Source organism: Etheostoma spectabile, chromosome 13 (genome assembly GCF_008692095.1).
Source record: "Etheostoma spectabile isolate EspeVRDwgs_2016 chromosome 13, UIUC_Espe_1.0, whole genome shotgun sequence".
Classification (NCBI taxonomy): Eukaryota; Metazoa; Chordata; class Actinopteri; order Perciformes; family Percidae; genus Etheostoma; species Etheostoma spectabile.
In genome coordinates this window covers 29,860,719-29,868,427 of record NC_045745.1, presented here as the reverse complement: position 1 = coordinate 29,868,427, position 7,709 = coordinate 29,860,719, and the positions used below count along the sequence as shown (strand labels likewise).

The following is a 7,709-nucleotide window of genomic DNA, read 5'->3' as shown; positions in this document are numbered from 1 at the left end:
TAGTGCCTGAAGCATCACATTTACTGTGTAATTGCAATCGAGATGAACCTGTGACTGAGATGGTCAATGTGGTGTGTACGAGCAGAATAATGGCTGTTTATCTAACTGGGTTACGTTTCATAGAGATATGAAGAGACACAGGAACTACACAAAAATATACATATCCTGTATATTTTTTTGATATCGTGTACAGGAAGTTAAGCAACCATATATGGGTTTAATTGTCTATTTGTGTGTGCTTGCAGCCTAAAAAACACCAGAAGGGCGGCGTCACTCCATCTGCACACAGCACACTTGACTGCAATTTGTGCCATGGACCTTGATTCACAATATATGCACCCTGTGTCTTTGCCAATAACCTTCAAGCGCTCTTTTTCAACTTATCTGGCATTCGACTTGAAAGGCTTAAAATACCTCTTAGTCCTTTGCCAACCTCAATAAAAAAAAGCCCAATATGTAATGATTAACTTCCTTTTTTTAATGCCAATTCATCAAACTGGAGCAATTATTCACTTAGCATACAATGTTTTAAAAGGTTTCACAGTTAAAGACACAGCACTTACCTTTCTTCAACACCATTTCAGGTCTAGTATGTGTAGAATACAATGTCAGACATTTTAGGAGTATGCCAGGCTTCTGTGACATTCTGCCAATACAGCCAGTCCTCATATGACGCTTTGAGGCTCCTGGAAGATTATGACATTTAAGCGATTTTGGCTGTCAACCTTAATAAGAGTAAACCCTGAGAGACTTTACCATTAAGGAGAGTAGGTGAAAATAAGCGAGAGCTATGTTTTTTTTACAACCTCCACTTACATATGGATATAAGTTCTTGAAAATAGGATTCTATAAAATCCAAATGGAGGTTTTATTCCAACAATAACTACAACGCAAACATCCTAGTGGCTCTAATCTGGGTTAAATCTTCAGCTAAATGCCTGCTCTAAACTATGATTCCTTGTTTTTTTTTTAATTAATAGAACATTGATGGAGATGGCCTCTTCCCCTTTTCCCATGTAATACAAACGGAGTGTGAGAAACAAAAGGTTAACATCTGCGGGGACAATGGATCCTGAGCAGGTGTTCTTACATGAATGTTAATGAATTCATTTAGAGAAAAGTGTGCTAAATTGTGCAAAATGTTGCACATGTTTCTTCATTTTTAATGCTTTTTTTTTCTATCTCCACAAATAAAACTGCTTTTGCCAACCAGTCTACATCTAAATACGCAGATATATTTTCAAATAACAAATCTAATCTAAAAAATAATCAACAAGAGCAATTTCGACAGCGTAACTGTGGCAGCTCCCAACAGTCTTTCATTGATTAACAGTTGATGATTTACTCTGCAAATAATGTACTTGTTGAAAAATGTCTAATGCCGTTTTGGCGAGCAGGTTTAGTTCCTTAATCACTGGGATGTGCATTCACATGAGATCGCTCTTGTTGGGAGTCCTCTGTCTCTGCCTAAATACAGTTAGATGAGTCAATTCTTTGTGGAGTTTTTATGTAACAAATTGCAGATATGGGAGAGAATTTGTACAGGATTAAGATGGGTGACAATCATTGAAATTATCATAAATCAGTAGGCGACATTATTCCTGTTTAAATGGAGCTTCGGTTATTAATCTTACTCTTCTCCTGCACATAAATGGGGAAATGATGGAAGCTTAGCAAGCCACAGAATGAGTCGAGTAAGTACATTTTTGTGAATAAGCTGAAGTTAGAGTAATGCAAAATCACTCCACAACCTTAAAATACTCAATGTCTTTGCTTCATCCTACAGATGGTGTTTGGTTGTGCTGGTTAAGTGAAGTACACGGGTCTCTGTTTCTTCCTGTCTCTATTAACCCAGAATGGCCTTCTCATTGTCCTTTCTTGTTGTACTTCTCATCATATTTGCCCCCGTTGACCAAGTCTTTAAATTTCTCCTCAAAGATTCGTGGTCGTGACTGACTTGGTCATGGTGGAGGCTCCAATATTCTTAGAGGGCTCTCTTGATTACGTCCTGTCAGCTGTGATTATTATCATCAGCCAGTAGCTTGATATCGTAGCCCCATGTCCACTTGAGCTGTGTGCTGGATCTTAATACATATTCTCATCTGTGTGTGTGTGTGTGTGTGTGTGTGTGCGCACTTCATTATGCAAACATGAACAATAGTGGAGGGTGACCCTATTATTTAGTATACTAAGTAAATTCCAAAATATGTTGTTAACATTAATTTATGGGCAACAAAACCCAACAAAACAAAGAGTTATTTCTGCTTTCCCTTATTACCATCGTTTATTTTGTAAGAAGCCAAGATACTTTGCATGGTGCTGCATCATTTCTTACAGTGCCTCGAGGAACGATACGGAAATGCTAATCCTCGCCACAATCTGTCTCTGTCTACGCTACTCGTCTTATTTGGCTGCATCTGCATGCAGAATCCAAATAATAGCAATTACAAACAAATCCTCTAATCACGCTACTTCAGATGTAGCAGGTTCACCACAATAAGTCACAGAAGCACAACATATCCATCTGCAACTCTCGGAAAAAGATAACGCCTCTCTCAAAAACAAATCTGCTCTCCCTGACACATTCCCTGCTGGACAATAAATCTGAGTTTGCTTCCCTTTCACCACACAGCCATTTGCTGTGAAAAGGGGCCTTTATGCTGTGAATGTCTCAACAGATGAAGAACCTGGCTGAGGAAAGTCATTTACTTGTGGTCACACTTATGAGTCCAGGGAGTCATCGCATTATATGAGCCCTGTAGCGTGCAGACTGAGATGGCAGGGGAAAGGCTGCAAGGAGCTACAGATGACTGTGCATTACATCAAATTAGAGCTGTGGTAAATACATGAATACGTGATGTGCAGGAAAGGAAAGGAACTCCTTAAAATGTGGCAGGCAAAGGCCAGCGTGATGAATGATCCTCAGAGTGAAAGACTTCTTATGGTCTTGATCTGGATTGATGTCCAGTAATTAAGAACAGGGCTTGGCCTCTGACATTGACTGGATCTCACTGCTCTTATTTGTTAGCTCCACGTCCCCTGTTGAACCGGAAGTTGTTCTGGCTAAAATGCATTCTCATAAACAGGCCTGTATGATATAGTGTGACAATATATTTACACCAAAACGTAAGATATCCTTTGAAATTAGGAGACCGCCAGCTGTTACCGTGACTCTGGCTACAGTGGCCGGCTACGAGCTCCATGATGCTGGTTGTTTAAGGCGTTACAGGGCTCCATGATGCTGGTTGTTTAAGGCGTTACAGGGCTCCATGATGCTGGTTGTTTAAGGCGTTACAGAGCCCATGATGCTGGTTGTTTAGGCGTTCAGGGCTCATTGCTGGTTGTTTGGGTTACGAGCTCCATGATGCGGGTTGTTTAAGGCGTTCACACTCCATGATGCGGTTGTTTAAGGCGTTACAGAGCTCCATGATGCTGGTTGTTTAAGGCGTTACAGAGCTCTATGATGCTGGTTGTTTAAGGCGTTACAGAGCTCTATGATGCTGGTTGTTTAAGGCGTTACAGAGCTCCATGATGCTGGTTGTTTAAGGCGTTACAGAGCTTCATGATGCTGGTTGTTTAAGGCGTTACAGAGCTCTATGATGCTGGTTGTTTAAGGCGTTACAGAGCTCTATGATGCTGGTTGTTTAAGGCGATACAGAGCTCCATGATGCTGGTTGTTTAAAGCGATACAGAGCTCCATGATGCTGGTCGTTTAAGGCGTTACAGAGCTCCATGATGCTGGTTGTTTAAGGCGTTACAGAGCTCCATGATGCTGGTTGTTTAAGGCGTTACAGAGCTCTATGATGCTGGTTGTTTAAGGCGTTACAGAGCTCCATGATGCTGGTTGTTTAAGGCGTTACAGAGCTCTATGATGCTGGTTGTTTAAGGCGTTACAGAGCTTCATGATGCTGGTTGTTTAAGGCGTTACAGAGCTCCATGATGCTGGTTGTTTAAGGCGTTACAGAGCTCCATGATGCTGGTTGTTTAAGGCGTTACAGAGCTCTATGATGCTGGTTGTTTAAGGCGTTACAGAGCTCCATGATGCTGGTTGTTTAAGGCGTTACAGAGCCCATGATTCGGTTTTTTAAGGCGTTACAGACTCTATGATGCTGGTTGTTTAAGGCGTTACAGAGCTTCATGTTTGTGTTGTTTAAGCGTTACGAGCTCCTGATGCTGGTTGTTTAAGGCTTACAGAGCTCTATATGCGGTTGTTTTAAGGCGTTACAGAGCTCTATGATGCTGGTTGTTTAAGGCGTTACAGAGCTCTATGATGCTGGTTGTTTAAGGCGTTACAGAGCTCTATGATGCTGGTTGTTTAAGGCGTTACAGAGCTCTATGATGCTGGTTGTTTAAGGCGTTACAGAGCTCTATGATGCTGGTTGTTTAAGGCGTTACAGAGCTCTATGATGCTGGTTGTTTAAGGCGATACAGAACTCCATGATGCTGGTTGTTTAAAGCGATACAGAGCTCCATGATGCTGGTTGTTTAAGACGATGCAGAGCTCCATGACGCTGGCTACAGACCTCGGTCACAGCTCGGTCACAGCTCGGTCCTATCAGCGTATCTCTGTTCATCAAAGGGTTGAGAATACACTGAATTGCAATGCCTTAGGCCTTTCTCTTAAAACCAAGAGCGCCATCTAGTGACCTCAGAAAATAAAGACAATGGTTCACAAAGCTTCATTTGGCCATCACTAGTGTTTAGCCGCTACAGAGCTCTGGGATGCCGGCTACTAGGGGTGGGGGGATAAAATCGATACAGCATTGTATCGCGATATTTTCATTGGCAATACTGTATCAATACACAGACGCCAAGTATCAATCTTTTATTATATATGTGTCAGTCAGTTTGTCTGCTTGACAATACCATTTTGCAGCAATAAAATTTAAGTGATATGAACAAACAGAGAAATGTACAATGTTTTAGGATAAAACAGAGTTTCCGTTTGGGGACATCATTTGAAATTGGGAAAAATTAGAAGTTGGAAAAAATTTATAAATTGCAATATATCACAGAATATTGCAATCTGTTTAAAATCGCAATAATACCGTATCGTGACATAAGTATCGTGATGATATTGTATCGGGAGGCATCTGGTAATTCCCACCTCTACCGGCTACGGTGCGCCGCGTGGTCATATCAGCGGTAGTTGGTGGTTGAGTTTACCATTTTAGTTTAGTTTCAAATTAAGTGACTTTGAGCCGGGTACGGAGCACCACAAGCTGCTGATTGTTTTGGGCGGACATTAGGGTGAAGTTTAGGTGTCAAAAAGTGAGCGTTATACAAAAGTAAAATTTAGAAACCAAAAGGACTAGTTAAGTTTAGGAAAAGATCGTGCTTTGGATCAAAACACTCCTAAGAAAAAAGCATTTCCTGGGTGAAAGCCATTTGTTTTCCTCAGGAAGTGAACTCCCCTCCCTTTCTTGGAAGTCTTGTGTTTTAGGACACACACATCCACCCAACCACTGTTCATATTCAGCTGCAAACATGGTGAAAAACCCCCCACTAAATGCTTGGTTCATTAGAACAAGCTTTGTGAAGGCCGTGTCAAAGATCTTATTCCTGCCCAGAGGAGCGAGGATGGAGGAGGGCTCTCTGAGGAGCTATGAGCGAGGTCACATGAGAGCAGCCTTCCCGGAAGCCGTGCAGCTGACAGCTGTTGCTTACTCCGTCCATTCAGCTGACGAATTCATGCGGCTCTTCAGAGGAAAGGCCGTCTCATCACTCTAAAAACACATTTCCTCATTTCATCTCTCCTCGCATGATTTCCTCACATCTCTCCCATGCTTCCTCGGTGGGAAGGAGATAAGAAGTGAGGAAGGGAAGCAAGTGAAGAAATCAGGGTTGCAATTCAAGAACCTAGTATGCAGCCATAGGCTGGTGGAAAAGCATGAACAAGATGAAGCTAAATTAATGCAAATTCATAATTCTTCCTGCTGGGAAGTATCAACATGCCAAGCCTGCTTTAACTTGTGTGCAAACACATTTTAATAATGCAGATCCAACAGGTTTATTTGTTATAAACAGCTCGTTTGGAAATGTGCCAATTACTGTAATACATTGTGCACACAGATGCATCATAAATAATAACTTTTAAGAGCACGGGTGCACAATCAGGGACCTTCTCCAACACAATGGGTGGAAACCATTTGTTGCCCATTCATGTCACTTTTTAGGCAACAAACAACAATGCAACAGGAATTCTGAGTGTGTGTCCTGTTTGTGCCGCATGTGCTTGTGCAACGAAGTCTGGTGGAAATGTGGACATTGCTCAGCATATGTGGCTATTCACACACTTCATAACATGCATGGTGCGGAGAGGAGGGGTGGGTGGGTGGGGTGAGGGAGATAGAGATTTCACGAAGGGATTGTGTTTTTTTTTAATGAGGCAGGCTTATGCTTCCTCATTAGATGCTACAGCTCAACACACAACTATTTTGAGTTTAAATGATTAAGAGATATAGAAGAGTTGTTTTCATTTTCTGTCGTCACCATTTTTTTCAGTTAAAACTTCTCAAATCGGAAACCCAAACAGCCCCCCCCACCCCCACCCCCAGCGGCATTCATTTGATTTGAATGGCCAGTGTTGCTGTGGAGGTGGTTGCTGTAACCAAGGTCTCATCACTAGTTGCGGTAGCTTGTTTCTGACAGGATTTCCAGCACGGGTCCAAGCACCAGGCTGGAGTTTATAGCATATATAGTTTATAGTTATAGTATATGCAGGTGCGGATTTATGAACACAAACGACACGCGCGCCGTCGTTTAATTGGCCATTAAAGCAAAGTAAGATTAGGTGAAGGCTATATGATGTCGCATTGGGTTTCCATTTGACTGTCCTGAGAAGTCAAGCTGGAGAAAACCATGTAACACCGTCATTGTCTCAACTGCATTTAACACACACACACACACACACACACACACACACACACACACACACACACACACACACACACACACACACACACACACACACAGCTCCACATGTGTTGCTTGCACTGTCCAAACAATACTTAATTCCAGGAGCAAGACAAGGCAGCGCCGCATTCTTACATCAGCACCATGCCCACTTCAGAGCGTCAAGGAGACCTGTTAAACCATCAGTTATAATGCGGTAGCTACACAAACAGCAGTTGTTGCATGTGAATGAAACATTGCCACGGAGCACATTTTATATCATCTCCGGCAATCATCCTGCCAGCGACATGTGCGAAACCTATCAGAAATGGCGTTACATGAAACCCATAGGTAATGACAAGCATTTAAAGAAATCATCATCTCACCAGCAGCAGCAGCAGTAAGGGATGCGTTCTGGCTGTTTCTTCTCTCTGCCCGGCTGCCTTTCCTTGGAGTTAATGGGGTTCCGACGTGTGGTCCGACTGATTTCTCCCTCAGCTGTTATTGTCTGCTTGTCGGCTTTTTTTTTAAAATTTTCTTCCAGCGGTGAAACTGCCTAATGGGGAAATCGGCGTCCGCTCGCAAAGCTCTGCCCTCTTCAAACTAACCTTCCCGCCCCCTCCGTCTCCCCATCTCAGATTGGTGCTGGTCCGAAGGGGCAAACCCTGATCTGGAGGCTGTTCTGGACCCGGTGCTCAGATCTGTCACGAGAATAATCAATGACCACAAGGACACGCGGTGAACGTTCGCGCGGATCGAGGGCTCACTGTTAACCGACCAGCTTGTCAGTGATGTTCTCGAAAGCTGGAGGGGAC

At 42.8% G+C, this 7,709-nt stretch overlaps 1 protein-coding gene across 3 annotated transcripts in view; it reads right to left on the bottom strand.

Annotated features, from left to right (window-relative positions):
- The window catches only part of gabra3 (gamma-aminobutyric acid type A receptor subunit alpha3), a 177,023-nt gene extending 169,324 nt beyond the window's left edge, over window positions 1-7,699 (bottom strand). Inside the window, exon 1 of one of the 3 annotated variants that reach the window (XM_032532710.1) lies at window positions 7,281-7,699. The gene's annotated coding sequence lies outside the window, so the exon portion shown is untranslated. The remainder of the gene's footprint in view (window positions 1-7,280) is intronic. The other 2 variants (XM_032532709.1, XM_032532711.1) reach the window with 2 other exon arrangements.
- Between the last annotated feature and the right edge of the window lie 10 nt (window positions 7,700-7,709).